Below are 18,311 nucleotides of genomic sequence, written 5' to 3'. Positions count from 1 at the left end.
CTAACAGAGGCTTTGAAATAATTTTGTCCAAATTGCCACGATTCTCTTTATGCAGGAAAGGGGAAACGCAGTGACCCACGCACACTCAGAAAAGACACTTAAGACAACCCCAAAGTGCTCCTCACTGGATCTCCCTGGCTCTGATTTTGATGCTTTTTTCTTCATTGCACAGCTCTTTAAGAAGCAATTCTCTGCTATCAGCCCTGCTCCAGAGAGCCATCTTTTGGCAAGGGATCTGCATCCACACTGAGGACTAAAGAAGTTACTGGGAAAAGGCTCCTGGATCCTTAGCTCAAGTGTACTCAAGCCATTAGTGCCTAATGAGTGAAAAGGTAGAGGATAGAGCCCAGAGAAGTAGAGGCATTAATAGTGAGAAAGAAGAAAAAGGGCGAAAGAGAAATGAGGAGAGGAAAGTAGGGCTGGTAGTGATGCCTTCATTACATACACACGATCAGGTAAAACATGAAGCAGAAAGGTCACTCTCATGGTTTCAGCCCAGCCGGTAACAAAGCACCACGCAGCCGCTCACCGCTCCCCCCACCCCAGCCATGGTGGGATGAGGAGAAAATATAAAGGCAGGCTCGTGTGTGGAGACAAGGACAGGGAGGGATCACTCCCCACTTATGGGCACAGGCAAAAGGAATGGGAAGCTTGGGGAAGAAAATATCAGTTTAATTAACTACCAATCAAATCCAAACAAGGACATTGGGAAGTAAACCCAAACCTGAGAACACCTTCCCCCCAGCCCTCCCTCCTTCCCACCTCAGCCCCACTCCCAGTTTTCTATCCCTCGTCCCCCCGGCAGCTCAGGGGGACGGGAATGGGGGTCGGGGTCGGTTCCTCACACGTTGTCTCTGCCGCTCCTTCCTCCTCAGGGGGAGGAGGACTCCGGACTCATCCCCTGCTCTGGCGTGGGGTCCTTCCCACGGGAGACAGTCCTCCACGCACTGCTCCAGCGTGGATCCGATCTTCAGTCACACACTGCTCCAGCGCGGGCTTTCCCATGGAGTCCCAGCCATCTTGGGGGGCATCCCCCTGCTCCGGCATGGGGCTGCAGGTGGGCATCTGCTCCCCCGCTCCCCTCCATGGGCTGGGGGGGGGGGACAGCCTGCCGTCTCACCACGGCACAGTGGTTCCTCTCACATTCCAATCCCCCTACTCACTGCAGGTTCCCCTTCTCAACTATGTTCTCCCACAGGTGCTACCACCATCACTGATGGGCTCAGCCTTGGCCAGCGGCAGGTCTGACTCGGAGCTGGGGAAGCTTCCAGCAGCTTCTCCCAGGAGCTGCCCCTGCCCCGCTGCCAAAAACACCACCACACAACCCCAAAACAGTCACCTGTCCCCAGGTAGGACCGGCTCTGACTAACCCATCTCTGGCAGAAGGTTGTCTAAATGTGCTATTAAAGCCCTCGGCAGAACTCAGGGGAAGTAAAAGTCCTTCCAGTTCTAAGGCAACACTCTTCGTCAGGAGCTGAAGTGGCAATTCGCAGCTCACCGTCAGCATCCGTTTGTCCTACAGCCGGCTTCCTGAGAAGGGCCATCAGAAATGTCATGTTCCAAGAAGTGCAGTTAGGGCTTCCTCCTTCCCACTTCAAGTGCTGCTCCTGGCAGACCTGGAGTCATGATTTCACGCACATTTAGGGCTCATCACCAGTGAGGCAATCCGCATTTCAACATCAGTTTTTGTCTCTTAGACAAAACATTTGAGACTTACTTTGACAGAGCAGGAGAGAAAAGGAAATTGCATTGCTGAGATATACGGAGACAGAGTTATGATGCACTTCCAAGGCAAATACTTTCCTCCCACCCCGCCTCCAGAAGATGCTTTATGCTTGAGCAATTGCAGTCCAGCCTACTTGGGCATATGCAATCTGATGCACTCCTGCATCATTTTATCACATACTCCTCTCCCCCTGAATCCTAGCCCCATTTAGTGCAACAAGTGAACACTGTGCATGTAACAGCTCTTTTAAAGTATGATTCAGTTGCCTCCACACAGACAGCTTGTACCGTTTGAGGGTGCATAAGGTTGTCAGGTATCACACAAGACTGGAGACTCATGCCTTTCTAGAGCAGCATTTGGAGGCTGTCAGTGGGACAACTCTCCAGCATCACAAATGCAGCTAGTAACCTGCACACAGACAACAAAATTAATCCTTCATATTTCTAAAAACCAAAAGTTTTCAAGACATTTTAAAGACTAAGGTTGTTGATTCTACAGGGAAAAAAAACCAACAAAAACAGATGAAGGGTGTAGAAAGAGTCTGCTAACACGTGAATGTCACTGTAGGGATTGAACTCCAAGTCCCCATGGTTCTTAAAAATAGATTATCCAAACACCTGTGAGGCCTCTTACACACAGATGATCCTGCCTCCAGAAAGGAGGCTACGCCAAGTGACCTCTCAGCGACCTCACCAGGCATATTTTCACAATTCCTACAGCAGGTCTGTGCTCCAACCCTGACGAGATATAGGAATGCCAACGTGATGTCACAGGACAGAGTGTCTGTATTTCTTGGAGTTACTTTGTTAAATTGGAGAAACACTGACATCAGAAATGAAACAAAAGCTTAGCTAAAAGAAGATTGGCAAGATTGCAGAGTCAACCACCCAAACAATAGGAAATGCCAAAATTCAGACTGCCTTTCTGTTTCCTGGACTAAACTACCCCTTCTTCTCCTTCATCATCATGACCATGTTTTATTACCTGAATTGCTTTTCTTTCCCTTCTCTTCCCATCCCTTTTTGAAAGGACACTGACCCCTCAAGACACTATGTCAGCTAATACATCTTCCACTACCGGAGTGGAAAAACTGCTTAAGTGTTTTATAGAGTATTAGTTCGTTTATACATCCCAGGATAGTACGACAGCAAAACATTGCTGACTCACATTCACAACGTGACTCATTGTAAGGCACAACATGACTTACGGAAATCCATAAGCCCCAGATCCTTCCCCTCGTGCTGTCCTTAGCCAGCCTCCCTCCATCCTTTTTAGGGTGGTTAACCTCACCTAAGCATGGGCATTTATGTTTGTGCCCATGGACTCACAACCTATTTTTCCAGGCTATTCCTCCAGTTCATGGAGTTTGCTTTGGACTCCCTTCCAGTCTGTTGGCAGGCCCTTTCCTCTCCAGCCCTGGCCAATGCCACCTGCACATCTGATACATAAAGTCTGTATTTCTTCACACAAGTCACCAATGGAGATACCAAATTGCCCCCAAGCCCTGGGGAGCACAGGTCTACAGAGCCTTCTGCTTTGGCAACAAACAACCTCTGAATTTGTTCTTGCACATGTGTCTGTACTTCATCCAACAGAGCTGCTGACAATAGTGGATGTCCTTTTCTCTCTAGACCAAGAAGAGAAGGCAATGGGATACTTGGCCAAGGGATGTCTGAAGAGTTAGTGAAGCTGTGAAAGGCTTTGGCAGGGAAAGTTGTTCCAAGTTAAAATGCTTCCCTGTGACTCTGATAGCATCCATCACAAGATGGCAACAAACCTATTTCACAGCACTATCAAACTATATCTTCAGAACACTTCTTAGTGAACTAAGGTGAGCTAGTTTTCTGTGGGAATAGCAAACAATACTTTTGTAAGACAAAGACCAACACAGCTTACTGCCTAAATTTCAAGATGAAGCAGTGTTCAGATTTAAAAACAAAACAAAAAAATCCACTACACACAGGATTTCAGGATTCAAAGCAAACATTCCCCTTCCATTTTTTTTCCCCCCTCACAAGTAACTAAACTGTTCCAGCTAAAAAATTTAAAGCAGAAAAAAACCCACCACAAAACAGTAAGACCACCACCACCTTCACACCCTCTCCCAGAAGGGGGAAAATGGGGAGGGGAAAAAAAGGGAGCTAATATGCAGTAACACCAGTAGGCTAGCATGTAGCAAGATTTCCTCCTTACTGGTTATGCTGAAGCTTCTGAAAGCAGAAAACAGAAACTATCCAGAACAAACTGAATAATACACAATAGAACTAAGTCTACCTGCAGCTCACCTGGAGAAAAGGATGATTACCAGAGAGAGTAGCCTACCCAAGCATAAGTGGGCTACAGTAATAAATGCACCAAGCTCCTCTACCAAATTAAATCAGTTCTTCCCTATATAGACTCATTAAACCCCAGGTGGTATAAATCTAATCCTCTCAGTAATAACTACTGGGGACAACTTACCTCATGATATAAATCAGGCAATGGTGTAAATGGTGTACACCTGATGACATAAATGTCTGGGAGCTGCAACTGGGTACGGGCAGGCTCATTCCCTTCTCCACCCCCATGTACATCCTGAGCAGTATTTGCTTCAATATGAAGCCGATTGAATCAACCAATTTTTTCAGTGGTTTCAGCTGGGGCTTGGGCACAGCTCTTTGGGATGAGTTAATAAGAGTTAAGCTTAATTAAGTGCCAGGATGTCTAACCAACCTGACACATTCTTCCCACTTTATTTGTGTTTTCTTCTGCTCTCAGCTGCATTCTAGAAAGGAGAGAAATAATTTACATCAGCTGTTTCCCTGCTGCAGATTCTTCCCCAGTGCATTATGGGGTTTGCGATGATTTAAGGGCATGGAGTTACCTGCATACTACTTCCTTTTTCTGCTAGCTACTGCCTTCCTTCCCCTAGATTTATGTGGGAGGTTGCAGTAATTTTCTTATGATTTTACATCCTATCTCATTTGTGACCCAACATCGGCTTTGTTTTTTCAAACCATAGTTGCTTATTGGATGGAGATCTTGCTGGAGTGTTGTACCACAGCTGCCAACTTTCTTCCATGATCTTGTAATTTTGAAATTCAACCAATAAGTAAACCATTTCCAGGAAAGCTCTAAAGCATAGAGCATGTTTGTTTCTTGCCTAGAACTGGCTTGGTTTTAAGACCCTCAAAACTTGAGGAGCTATGGTGTTGTCAATGAGACAGATCACTTTACATGTCCAACAGTTATCTCAAGTGTTGTTGAGGTTCTGTGGTGTCTGTATTCAAGAGACCAATCAGACTATGTGCTTTTTGTGGCCACCAGATTTGGAAACCATAGAAGGAGATATAGGAAATACCCAGAAATATCTACAAGACTTTCACTTCAGGTGTTTCACACCATTGTCATGTGGACAACCTGCTCTAACTAGACCTGCTCTGAGCTGAGGTTGAACTACATGGTTTCTGTAGGTCTCTCCCAACCTACGTGGTTCTGTATTTCCTCTATCAGTGTGTTATGTGGAGAGGTAGTGTCATCGGTACTTAGGAGAGGAGATCTGTTCTTTCAAACCTTTCTTCCTTATCTTGAAATCCATCTCCATGATGGCAAGTCCTGCAAATTGCTTTCAGCCAAAAATGATAGTGCAGCAGAACATGAGATCTTGGCCAACAAGTAGCAGATGCCACCAGCTGGAGAAGCTCAGAATTCCCAAATGGGGAAAAGAGTTATATAGGCCTGGCTGGGGCTTAGTTAGAGCAGACTGCCATCTCCCATAGTTTCCATGATAAGTGCTGGAAAAGAGCCCAACCTACAAAGCACAGTTCTGATTACAGTTTTACTATGGTTTTGCCATTAGCGGCAGAATAGGTAGGAACGTCTAAACTTGTGGTTGCCTGAAACTTTTCACTTTAAAGCCCTATTTTCATCTGCTTACAGTGCTGTCAAAAATGAATCAAAGCACCATGAAATGCAGGGTGTATGCCATAGGCTGGATTTCCCTGGATGCCTCAGCCAAAATAGTTCAGCCAAAACAGTTTCTGAGAACAAGGCAGGGTAGGGGGGGAGTGGAAATAATATATTGTTTTACCTATGGTAAATGATTCTGGAAACCTCCTCCCTTTGGAAAGCTGCAGTGTGCCTTTGAATTTGAAGAGGCCCTCAAAATTTAGCAGGGAGCACCCTGCTAAATATCCCTGTTGCAGATGTGTCTTTTGGCACTGATAAAAGAATTTTCCCAGATTTGGTTGAGTTAAAATTGCAGAGCGTGTGTGCACTCAACAAAGACTTGTAATGGATGTGCAGTTAAATTCTCTGCCCCACCCAGGCTCCCTCCGTACAGAGACAGCTCTGGTTTAGTTTCTTGAGAGACTGAGCACTGCCAGAGGTGTAAGTTAGGTGAGTCTAATGTCTCTTTCAGCTTTGTCCATTAGAGAGGAGAAAAGCCTGTGATGACCTTCTGAGTGATGCTGGGCACAGCCTTCTGTTCCTTCCTGCGACAACTCCAGGCAGGATTTTCTCTTTTTGGTTTTGTTTGTCTGGGCAGAGAAGGTAGATCATTTCCTCGCCTTCAGCTGCACCGCTGAGATGACTACAAATATTGCTAACAGCATATCAAGTATAAGAGGCTCCCCTGTACCTTATTCCTTCTTCTGAAGGTAAAGATTTATGCAGTAGAGTGAGGGTTTTTGCTTGTGTTATGTTTATGTCACTCAGTGTTAACATTTTAGAAGCTTGACATCTGGAGCAGAGGATGGCGAGGTTTGCAATGGTCCTTAACAGACTTTCCTCTGCAGTCTCAGACCTGCACAGCTTCTGATAGCAGACAACTGCATCTGAGACAGCTCCAGTTTTTGCCCCAGTGCTTTAGACAGACAGCTCAACTTCTGGGGCATTTTGAGGATAAAGGTTGAAACTTCTAAATTAATGCACGATTCTCTGAGAAGGTGTGGAGGTGAGCAGAGCACAAGTGTTGCTGTCCAACAGTAACAGATATTGCCAAGGAGGCAAAACACAGGGTTTTGCATCCATCCGTTGGCTGGTACTGCCCTGGAATTTCATTCTGGCCAAGGCCAGGTTGTCTCTGGCTATGTGGCTCTGGCCATCTGGATCAGGGACCCCCTGGTAACTAACCTACATTGGTGTGCTGGGTTTGTACAGCCTTTGGTGAGAGGTCATGGGAATGGCAAGCTCGTATGGGGGACTGGCTTTTGGGTATACCTTAACATATCTCAGTCTGTATTTTCTGATACTCATCAAAGGAATGAGGGCACGTGCAATTCTTCCCTCAGTGAGTAATTTTTCCTTGAGTACAAAATTTCTTTAAGTACCTCATTTGAAAATTTTTCTAACTGGAAATTGTTGAATGTAATATGAAGATATCAAAGTGTCTCACTCCAATCTGGTTTGCTGTCCATAAGAACGGCCAAAAATTATTTGCATTCATTTCTTTTCATCAACAGGTCTCCTAGAAGTGAAGAAGCAGGACCATACTATATTCCTCTTTGGAATTCCTCTTTGGGACCACCAGAGTGGTGGGAAAGAATGACAGAACTGGTCATTAGGAAAAAGTGAGTCCACCTATTTCTTGGAAATTATTCCCAAGGAAATACTTAACTCTTATACAATCACACACACACACATCTACAGATCTAGTGTGATGTCCAACAGCAAGGATCTGCCTTCTTTATGTAAAAGAGAGAAAGAAAAATCAAGAATTAACATCTTGAGAATGTAATTCAAGACTTTCACAGTGAACATGCTCACCTCTGCAGCTGCTGCTTAGTTGCATGCAGGGCTCTAGTTCTGTCCCCACCACTGATCTGGTGGGTATCCCGTACTACAACCGATCTGCTTAGACTAAACTAAAACTATGGCTAGGGAGTTATGATGTCCTAAGAAATCCCTCAAGGCAGACGTGAAGGTGCTTATACTCCTTCCCTTGGATGTAAGACACAGCCAGGAAGCTGGGAACTGCTTGGAATTAGGCACCAGACTCAGGTGAGCTACACTGACATAGGTGAATTACACTGACATACATCTCAGTTGCAGACTCCCTGCCAGCTTCTTTCCCTGCCCCATTTTCCTAAAAGCAGGACAGATTCTCAATGCATAGTGTCTTGCAGGAGCGTACCTACGGTTCAGGTTGACATCCAAGCATGGAAGGCCAGAATGTCACAGACTTACCTATTTTGGAAATTTTCCTTTGAATGTTGCAGGTGACCCTGTCCACCGCCAAACCTCTGGGTTCCATTTCAGCTTTCCCTGGTGGTCACTGCCTAGGGAACATGGGACACAGCTTGCATTTGGGAATTTCAGTCCAAGAACTGAGCCGCTTCTATCTAAACAGCACTCGGTGTGACTGTCTAGTTCTCTATGGTTTAGTTCCTCTGTCTGTAAAAAGCATTTGTAGGCAGAAGCACTGCAGTGTCCGTTGTAGGTACAGGATAAATGATGAAACTCTACCTTGATGTTGCCATGATGTACCAAAATAGAGCATTTTATCTCTGCAACTGAGAGGAAAGGCACATTGCCTGCGATGGAGGAGGAAAGAATGAGCGTGAGCTCTCTTTCCCCAGCTCTAGTATTTCAGGCTTGGATTTAAAGAGCAGCCAGAGGAAATTTGGCCTTGAGTTTCTACTGAATTCAGCCATTTTACTGATTTAGGCACCTCTGATTAAAAAATGAAGAAGGGAAACCCTTGTTTTTGCTGCTTCCAAAAAATGCTTGCCAGAGCCCTCTGTTCCATCGGAGACAAGCGCTCCAAGATATCACCAGGAGCTTCATGGCTTCAGCCAGCGGGCAATGCTCTTCGCTGCTGTGTTTTTCCCTTCACCATGACTCCACCCTACTGACCTTTAAGTGAAGTAATAGGCTGATGAGAACACTTCCAAAGTGGAGCACTTTTCCGAATGCCTTACAACCCCTCTCTTTCCCTCTGTCTATCAGACCCAATAAGTATAAGCCTCAAACACCAGTCCCACCAGCATCTGCCAGGATAGATTTCCAAGTTTTTTTATGGGCTTCATAAAGTTGGGATCAGGGGGATTTTTCCACAGGACTTGAGTAGAAAGAAAGACTTTCTCCACCTCTTTTTTTAACTTCATCTTTCATTCTTTCATTTGGGAAACGAGCTCATTCTGAGAATAAAAATAACCCCTTGATTTGTGTACTTCTTCCTTAAAACAGAGCGAGACTTGTTGGTGGATCTAATAAAGTTTTTTTCTCTCTTTCTTTCTCTCGTGCACAGTTAGGCTTTAATTTTATCCAGATGCTTTTGCTACTAATAGCCTTCCACTTTGTGTTTTTGCATTTCACACACACACATCTGCCAGGCCATCTTTTCTTGACGTATCTCACAGCTTTTCACCTTCTCCTGAAGATCCACTCTGAATATCACTGGACTCTGTCAGCCTCTCCTCCAGTCTGTACCTCCTCACTTTCATGGCTTACAATTTCATCTTGATTATTGTAACATCTTCCCCTTCTGTTTGGTTAACATATTTCTGAGGTGTCTAGTGGCCAGCACCTCAACGCTGTACAAGAAGACCAAAGCAAACACTTAAAGGAAGAGCCAGCCAGCCCAAATAGATGGTCAAGCCAAACCAAGGGAGCTGGTAATGAGGCTGTCTTCACTACCCTCTCCCAGCCCCTGCTGAAGGAGGAGAGATCCATTCACAATGAAAACAGAGAAAAAGGCGCTAACAAATTAAGGGAATGAGGATGGAGGTGCCAAAACATGTTGTTGCTCAAGGGCCTGTGGTGAGGAACATGGGTTACCCACCAACAGGAGAGGTTGTTAGAGGTGTTGGCCACCAGCTGAGAAAGTCTTGTTCACAACCTGTTCCCAAATGCCAGGTCTCTGGCACCTGGTCCATCCTTTCCCTTTGTGTTTACACAGCATTGCTGACCTCTGTGGGGTCCTCAGGCCATGACTGAACTTCTTTGCCATGTTGGTAATGCAAATAATCTGGCAACTAAGAGCAACTCCACTCTGGCCAAGCCCCTGTGCCTGCCAAGCAGGATAAAGAGCTGGTCAGCAAGCCTGGAAGATACCAGTATGGCATTTAGGAACAGCATGTTCATTCTCCATTTCCACTTGTGTTGTCCCAGGAGAAGTCAGCACATTCCTCTGCACCTGGTTCATCATCTGCAAAATAAGGATGTCATTATTTCCTTCATTTGTCTTATTTAGGCCATAGACATTCAGAGTGTGGGCTTTGCTGACAGAGGGCCTAGTAAGAAAGAAGCAGTGGCATTTGTTAATGATGCTGGCAGCTTCTCTACCAATGTGTGTTGGAGCCTAGTCTAAGGACTGGAAAATGCTAATAGTGGTCACACCATGAAACGCATATGTTTCCTGAGAAATGGGAGAGGAGGAGAGCACTCAAGTCTTCCCAGCCCTGATTCCAAGATGCTGCCTCTAATGCCTTCTCTGATGTTGCTCACAAGTACAAGAAGTTGAGGATAAGGTTCAGTTACCTTAAGTCCAATATCTAATTCTATTTGGGATGTCATGGGGTACCCTGAACACATATAGGGCTGGTGGATATGAGGGAGAAGCTAAGGAAAACCTTTGCCCTTCTAGAAAGGTAGCGGGAGGCCAGTGGGAAATGGCAGCAGATGCATTTGCTTGGGCAACTGAATTTCACCTTGAAAGATTGCTTTTCCAGAGGGCAAAGTAGGCTTTGCCACCAGGTCTTGCTTGCTCTGAATTGCTGCAGAGGAGTCAGTGAGGAGGGGAGGACCAGCCCAGCAAGGTCCATCCCAGGGCAATATGTCCTTTTCAGTAGAAACCACATTCTGACTGGGGCAAGACTGTTCCTTGTTCACCATTCCTTAACCTGTACGTGATCAGAGACTGATGATAAGCTTTTGAGATTTAGAGTAAGGCTCAGTGAAACTAAACCCAGCCGAGGCCATAGAAGCCCACTGTAATATGACAATATTTTTTCTGTTCACACACCTTGTCATACAGCAAGCAGTAGGGCTTGGGTAAGAACATTTCTACTTGCTCTGGCAAGAATAGTTATGTCAGCTGCCCAGCACCGTGTTACCCCAACTTCTACCTAATCTCATCCAAGCACTTGCACATTAATCGACCCACGTTGTGATCATTCTGCCTACAAACTTGTCCTCTCTGCAGTGATTTTCAGGCAAACCTGACTCAGGAGCAAACGTTAGCTCCTCCAGAGAGGCTGACTGATATTTATGTGTGGGTTTAGTTATTGTTACTGCTCCCTGGTTGAGGACCCCAACTTTTCCTCCCTTAAACACAGGCTTCTCAACCGTTTTCTTCTCCAACTGCCTAATCTGCCACCATTTGTTCCTTGACAGTGGTTTGGACTTTTTTGGCAGGGTGTCGTGACAAGATCATAACACTGTTGGGGTACTGCAACAAAAGCAAAGCAGAAGCTGTGACTATTCAGGGAATTGTTCGCCCTGGACACAGCAGACTGCCTGCACCATGAGGGTCTAGGGTGCTCTATCTTTATCTTAGCCATCTTTATAACCCAGCTGTTTTGAGTTACCCCTTCAGGGTCAAGGGAAACCTTCCAGTTGCCCTGGCTTGTTGGCTTTTCTTTTTTTTTTCTTTTTTTGAGGGGGTTCAAGTCTTAATGAGCGACTTTGTCCCCTAAATTAAATCCCTTTCCTGTTTCGGTTTGTTGCGCTCCTGTGAGCTCAGGCTTCTGGATCACACTTTAAGCTTAGGTGTTTGATTTGGCCCAGGCCATATTTATTTGAGCGCCAATTAGGGGCTAGCTCTGCAGAGCCCTGGGTGGGCCGAGTGGCAGAGAAAGGCATCACAGGGTTGTAATGTGAGGCCGTGCCCACCATGCACTGGGCTGCCTACACCTCCCCTGGAGGTGGTGAGGAGCATGGAGGGAAGATGAACCAGGCAGGCTCAGGAGGAAGAGGGTGTGAATGCCAACAGCATCCCACCCCAAGTCCTGGTGTTGCAACAAAAGGATGTTTCCTGAGAAGTATCTGACATACACTGCTACACTACATCAACTCATCTACCAAAGGGGAAAAACAATTAAAATTAGCTCATACACTGCCTCTGTACCTGAGTTATCCTGGATTTCTCTCTGCCATGGTGCAGTGTAGACAACCCCTGCCTTCCCTTATATAGGAACATGATTTTTTGAGGCAACCAGTCCTCATAAATAAGTAGGTTTCTGAAACAATGTCAATAGACACTGATATGCAGTGATAAATTAGAGCTAATATGTAGTATCTCACCTCTAAATGTAATGGAAGAAGCCACCTGTTATTTACCCATGCTGTGGTGGCCATATCTTGTCCCATTTTCAGCCCAATATGAGCCACAGAACTGCTCTTCTCCAGTCCTTGCCCTGTGCTGAGAGAGGACACAGGAGGTACAACACGTGGGGCTTTTGCAAGGAACTATCACAAGAAGGAACACAAGAGAGAGGGGATGAAACAGCACAGTACTGGGTTCCCCTTTACATCTGTGGGCAGTATGCAGCTGGCCCTGCTGCAAGAATTGAAATTGAAATGGAAACATGACCACTCGTCTCCTCTGCCTCACGAAATACCTTTGTCATTGGGAGATCTCTGAAGGATCAAACAACCCTTCCTTCTGTCCTACCCTTTTTGCTGTGGACAAGGACCCAGTTCCTTGCTTTATTAAAGTCTGTGTGCCCACTGAAAGGGTTGAAACATAGCTCAGGTCACAGACCAGAGCAGTGATACTATGAAATGCAAATACTATGAAAGTAGCCCTCGCCTTCCCTCAGTCTCATTAAGGCCTGGAGTCACAAGTCACAGTTTTAATGAGAAAGGGGAATCTCACAGAGAGCCACTGTGAACCTGATTCTTCTGGTTTCCCTTGGCCAGATGGGACAGGAGCCTTCAGTCCAGATACACAGGTGGTCTGGGAGCAGAAGGTGCTCTCTGTCCCTGCTTCTGATCTTACCTAGTTATGAAGGTGCTTCTCTCTCCTTTGACTCAAAAGCTATAAAAGAATTGTCCATCCAGGTCTCAGCAGCACCTCATCCCCCATGTTCAGGAACAGTTAACGTTCATTCGCTCCCACTTCCATCTCCCTCTCAAACCTGCTTTCTCTGCTGACATTAAAAAGCACACACAGGCAAAGTCAAGCCACCTGAGAGCTGGGGCAGGAGAGCTCCAGGTAAATGCGCCTCGGTGTCTCAGCCCATCCTTCTGCAGCTGCCTAGGATGAGCAGGAGTTCTTATCAAGTTAAATGATAGAAGCAGGAGTGCAGTGAGTCCAGACTCTGGTGGCATGGAGGAGGCGGATGATAAGAAAACAAATAACCCTCCCCATCCCTCCTGCCTTGGGGAGAGAGCGGGAGCAGGCTTCCCCAGCGAGGTCGAGAAGAGGCTGTAGATCGGGAGCAGAGGAAACGCCAGCGGCAAAGCTCCCCGTGCAGTGCTGAGGTGTTAACTACATGGCCTGCCATTTATGAAGGCAGGACGGCACTTACTAGCTTACACTGCAGCCTTGCAAGGGAACGGCTATTCCCAGTCAGAGAGAGGCTGGAGCTTAAATTTAGCAACTTATTCAGTCTCTGCTAAATCGATGCATTCCTTAAAAGAGCTGGGCCATTCATGCAGCATATTTTCGGTTTACCACATGGCTTCTTGAAGTGATAGCCAATGAGTAATCTGAAAAGGTTCCCACTTCAATCATTTTTAATATTGCACTTTGGTCACTTTGACTTAAACGTGAGCCGTCCCAACCCCATTAAATCTGCCCGTCAACCCCTCTTGCTAAGTAAATGTCAACAACAACATAAAGCGCCTGGGATTCATTTTGCCATTGAATCATGCATGATTGGTGGCAGGTTTTCAATCGGAAAAGCACTGGCTTCCTTTCCCCCCCTCCCTACCCCCCTCCCTGCCTGACTCACTGTTCCAGTCCCTCGTGACCTTTTCTACGCTTGCCTTGTGAAACTGTCGAAGTGCCACCAAAAAACAAACAGGCTTCCAACCCAAGGGGGATCCGGGATGAACCAGAGGGGTGTTGCTGCTAACAGAGATGTGCAAACCATCCTTGAGAGAGAAAGATGAACAACAACCCAAAAAAAGAATATTGATTCAAATTTAATAGTTCTGTTCCCAAGGAAAAAAAAAAAAAAGAAAATTAGACCTAACTCCACAGGCACAGTGGAAAAGCTGGGAAGGATTTTTTTTTTTCCTGATTTTTTCCTTATGTTTCTATTCCCTTGTTCCTTTTTGACCGATATAAAAAAAAAAGGGGGGTGGGGGGGGTGGATTAAAAGGTCATTTGGGGGACAGCAACTGTCAGTGATAGTGAAGTAAACGGCCCTACTGAGATGATCCACACGGGTGTCTCCCATTTCCAGCAACAGATTCTTGATCTTGTAAATCATTCACACTGCTGCTTCTTCCCTCCTGTCCCTTCAAAATCCATCATGGAAAAACAGCATCTGCAGCATTCCTGGGGACTGCTTGGGATAAAACTGGATGGTTCTATTTAATGTCATGTCTTTGATGAAAACTGCCTCCAAAATGGAGTTAAACAAGCCAACTGGAGAGCTGGATAGGTGCAGGTGAGGGGAGCTGTGCACAGGCATACACTGAGGCGAGGTGGAAAGCGATGCTCTTGCTGTAGGAGATAAGGCATGGAGAGGAATGCCATACCAGATGTTGGGAGCACAGGGAGTGAAGGACGCTTGCAGGGAGGCTCTGGAGGAAAGGAGGACCAGTGCGTCCTTAGCAAGCAAAAAGAGCAGGAGAAGGCTGAGGAAGGACGGCCAGAAGAATGAGCAGGAGACTCCTGGGACCATGGAAATAGGGCGGCAGGCACCTCTGCTAGCTCCCGGACACCTCTGAGAGGGGAGTCCTTGCAGATGGCACAGAGCACTGGAGTGACCTTTGCCTGACAGTTTTAGGGCCATGCCAAGAATTTGAAGTGGTCGTCAGAAACCTACTGAGCAAGTCAAAGATTGAACCAATGCCTAAGAGATCACACCAACTCCCTATGTAAAAAGTTCTCCTTTTAAATCAGTTCAGCTTAAAAGCATGAGTTTTGCCTACCTCCAAGCAAGGTTTGAAGAGAACATCTTTTTGCACCCCCTTCTTCGCATCATTCCCTGCACCCCTAGTCATGGCAATGCGCTTTTTCTCTAACACCATGTGACTATCCACCCAGATTAAGAGACTCTCTTTTCCCCAGACCAAGGGAATGTGGGGCACACGGTGTTGCCTGCACCTGGCTCTTTCTTGCAGCTACCCAGTGTTCCCCACAACGGCTTTCCTGCTCACCAGCAGTAGCTGCTGTGGTTACACACATTGCGTTGCATGAGTTACTATGAGCAAAAGCACTGAGACAGACTTCAAACAATATCCATTGTGGATTAAGCTTGGAATCCTAAAAATAAGGAGATTGTGCCCTCATATGGTCAAATGAGTGATGTTTTCTTTCTGAAAGGGATGGAGGTTTCCAGGTCAAGAGTGTTGTTTACACTCATCAGTTGATTGCCCTTAGCAGTGGCTGTTAAACTTTCCCCAAGTTTATTTTCCTTCCTTCATCCCAGGACTTAACCCTCCTTTGGTTGGTTTAAAAAGCTTCAAGGAGGCAATCAAAGATAAATAAATAACGGAGAAAGTATGAAGTGAAAAGGACAGGAAGGTTGCATGTAGTTAGCCCACAAGTAGGACGTGTTATTTTCTGTGCCCACCAAATGAGGGCTGGCAAGGTCACTGCTAGAGTGGGAGGCCTCGAGGGAAAACACTCGTGAGGAGCTTTGGTGGCTTACTGATCTAAAGGCTGACTTCATACCATAGCTCACCTCCTTCCTTCCTCCATCAGCCTTAATAGAATTTTAGAGGACGTAAAGTTGCTTCTCTCAGCAGAGATGTACAGTGAACCAGGGAGGTCTACTGAGCTGTGGTTATTGAAGACCTTTCTATAAAATAGAGAGGTTTGACTGCTTGTGCCCAATCAATCTCATCTGCACTTTTAATATCTGTCCATAACTAGTGCATGATATTTCCCTGTGGCCACAAAACAGCTGTTGGCTTAGTCCCCAGGGGTGGCTGTTTTTCATTGCTAGACAAAATTATTTGTTTCTGTAAATCTGTGAATGGGACTTGTGGGGAAGACAAATCATGAAAAAAAAAACCCAGGAGAAGATATAGTTGGGGAATGAAGTGAGGGTTCGTACCATATACCCTTAACCAGCAAAATAGCTCTCCTGTTTCTGTTCAGCTGCAGGAGCCCTTTGATTGCCAAAGGGAAGCAGGTCTGGAGGGAGGAATGTAAATCTTCTCACCGCCCTTCCAGCTCTCCAGTCCTTTTGTCATCATGACCCAAGAGCAGGACCATATTTTTCACAATTTTTACTTGGTGTATGGCAGAGGTGCTCAATGAATGAAGTGGTTGATCCATCCAATCCCCCATCTGGACAGCCATCTTTACTGTTTCTTCTCCAACATTTGTAGTCCTGTTTTATTCCAGTGTGGACATTGGGTCCTGTATATAAATTCTGGTGCACTGAAAGGATATTCAGGTATCTCTTTTATATCCCATAGAAGTTGCTGCTGGACCCCTGGGAGTACATGGACGACAGCCATGAAAGTCATGGATATAACATATTTATTCACAGAATTTTCCAAAACTATAGCAGCAGTAAAAAAGTTTCATGGAACTTGGTGGAAGAAAGTTAATTTATACCAGCCAAAACTGTTTTCCAAGGTCTTTTCAGTCTGTAGAAATTTGTCAGTCTCTATCATATTTCCTTATCACACTATCGACATTAAGAAGCCCTCCTTGTGAGTCAAGTAGTATGTGGGGGAGAAAAAATTGATTTGGATCAACAAAATTTACAGATAAATTTACACGAAAACACACTGATCCGGCTGTGACAAATGCCTTTAATAAATGCAATGCAAGCTCCCAATGTTCTAAAGAGCTTTCTTGGCAAGGTGATGCTGCCATTAAAGCTGGAATAGAAGGATTTTGTGAATGGGAATTGTACCGCTGCCCTGATCCCCTTTGGTATGAGCCTCCTGGAGGCAGAAGGGTGAGAAACAGAGAGGGAAAGACCTTCAGGAATGATCCGCAGATGGGATAACATTAACAATTACACCACAAGAGCTGCGTCAGTAGAGATGTCAGATTCCTCTCCAGTGCGTTTAGCAGACCAAAGTTCAAGTGGATGGCAAATGGTTTCTGGGAAATAGGGGGCTGAGAAAGACGGCCCAGTCATCCGGGGTGGGCTCAAGGCTGTGCCATAGGCTAGTGGAAGTGCAGGAATTCTTCTGCAGAAAGCATGATGTTATGTCATAGGAATGTGGGGCTGGAAGGAATCTCAATGGGCCACCTCATCCATTTCCCTGCTTTGATGCAAGTTCAGGTATAGCTCAGGCATTCCTGACAGATGTCTGTCTAGCATATGCATAAAAATCCCCAGTAAAATCTCTTTAGGTGATCTCAGTGCTTCACTGTCCTTACTGCTAAATGGTTGTGTTTTCTTTTTTACTACCAAACTTAAACTTGCCTTTCTGTGATTTAAAACCATAACTTCTTAATCTATGCTCAGTCAACATGGAGAATAGGTTGTTTTTCTCTTTGCAGCTGACTTTCATGTGTCTGAATACCATTATCACGTCTTTCCTCAGTCCTCCAAGCTCTAGACTAAACACCTGTAGTCTGTAACCTTAGTCCCAGTTGTGTTTCCTCCTACGTCATATTGCATGTAATCATACTAGATATATAAGAATAGAATAGACCAGACCGGACCAGACCAAACTGTTTCAGTTGGGAGGGACCTACAATGATCATCTAGTCCAACCGCCTGACAAATTCAGGGCTGACCAAGTTAAAGCATGTTATTAAGGGCATCGTCCAAATGCCTCTTATGCATACATAGTTCATCATGGGACTTTCTTTATTGTCATGGCACAACATTGTTCTCAAAATCTCTACCAATGCAATAGGATTCTGTTCCAGACTTGGAGATCCTGGTCATTATGGCATTAATAGTAACTAGTAACAAAAAAATTGTTTAAAAGTGATCCTCAAAATGGTATTACTGCAAACCCAATAACTACTCTTCTAATGGTTTGTACAGTTCAACCTCATTTTGTTTATTGGTTGCTTTTCTATGCAGTTAAGAGGTCATGTCTTGTGCATGCCCCTTCCATCTGAAAGTCCAGTTTGGAGATAGCAACATGTCACAAGATGTCAGCTATGGCAAATAATTTTTAAGTTTTCTGGGCCCATTCTAAAAAGGCACTTAGGATACACTTTGCCTTGCTGTCTTTCGCTATCTGAAAGTTGGGGATCTAATTTACAGTACTGCTCCAGGTTCTTTCTCAGGTGGGGACCATTCTTTCTCAGAGAATGCTTAATCTGCATGATTTTATACACCAGTTTTACGGTGTAACAAATCACCACACGAAAACACTGATCTTTCTGAATAACTGAAAAGGAAAGCCAAATGGTTGGTTTACCCTAGCTGCCCAACTTTTAGAGAGGAAACAAGCTTGAAGTGTTTATGAAATGAGGGCTCAAAGTATGACAGAGACTTTAACTGGATAGAAGGATGAACAAAGAGAAGGAAGGAAGAAAATGAAAGAGGGTGGAAAA

This window comes from Aquila chrysaetos, chromosome 1 (genome assembly GCF_900496995.4).
Source record: "Aquila chrysaetos chrysaetos chromosome 1, bAquChr1.4, whole genome shotgun sequence".
In the NCBI taxonomy this organism is placed as follows: domain Eukaryota; kingdom Metazoa; phylum Chordata; class Aves; order Accipitriformes; family Accipitridae; genus Aquila; species Aquila chrysaetos.
Note: the sequence above shows the minus strand (reverse complement) of the source record.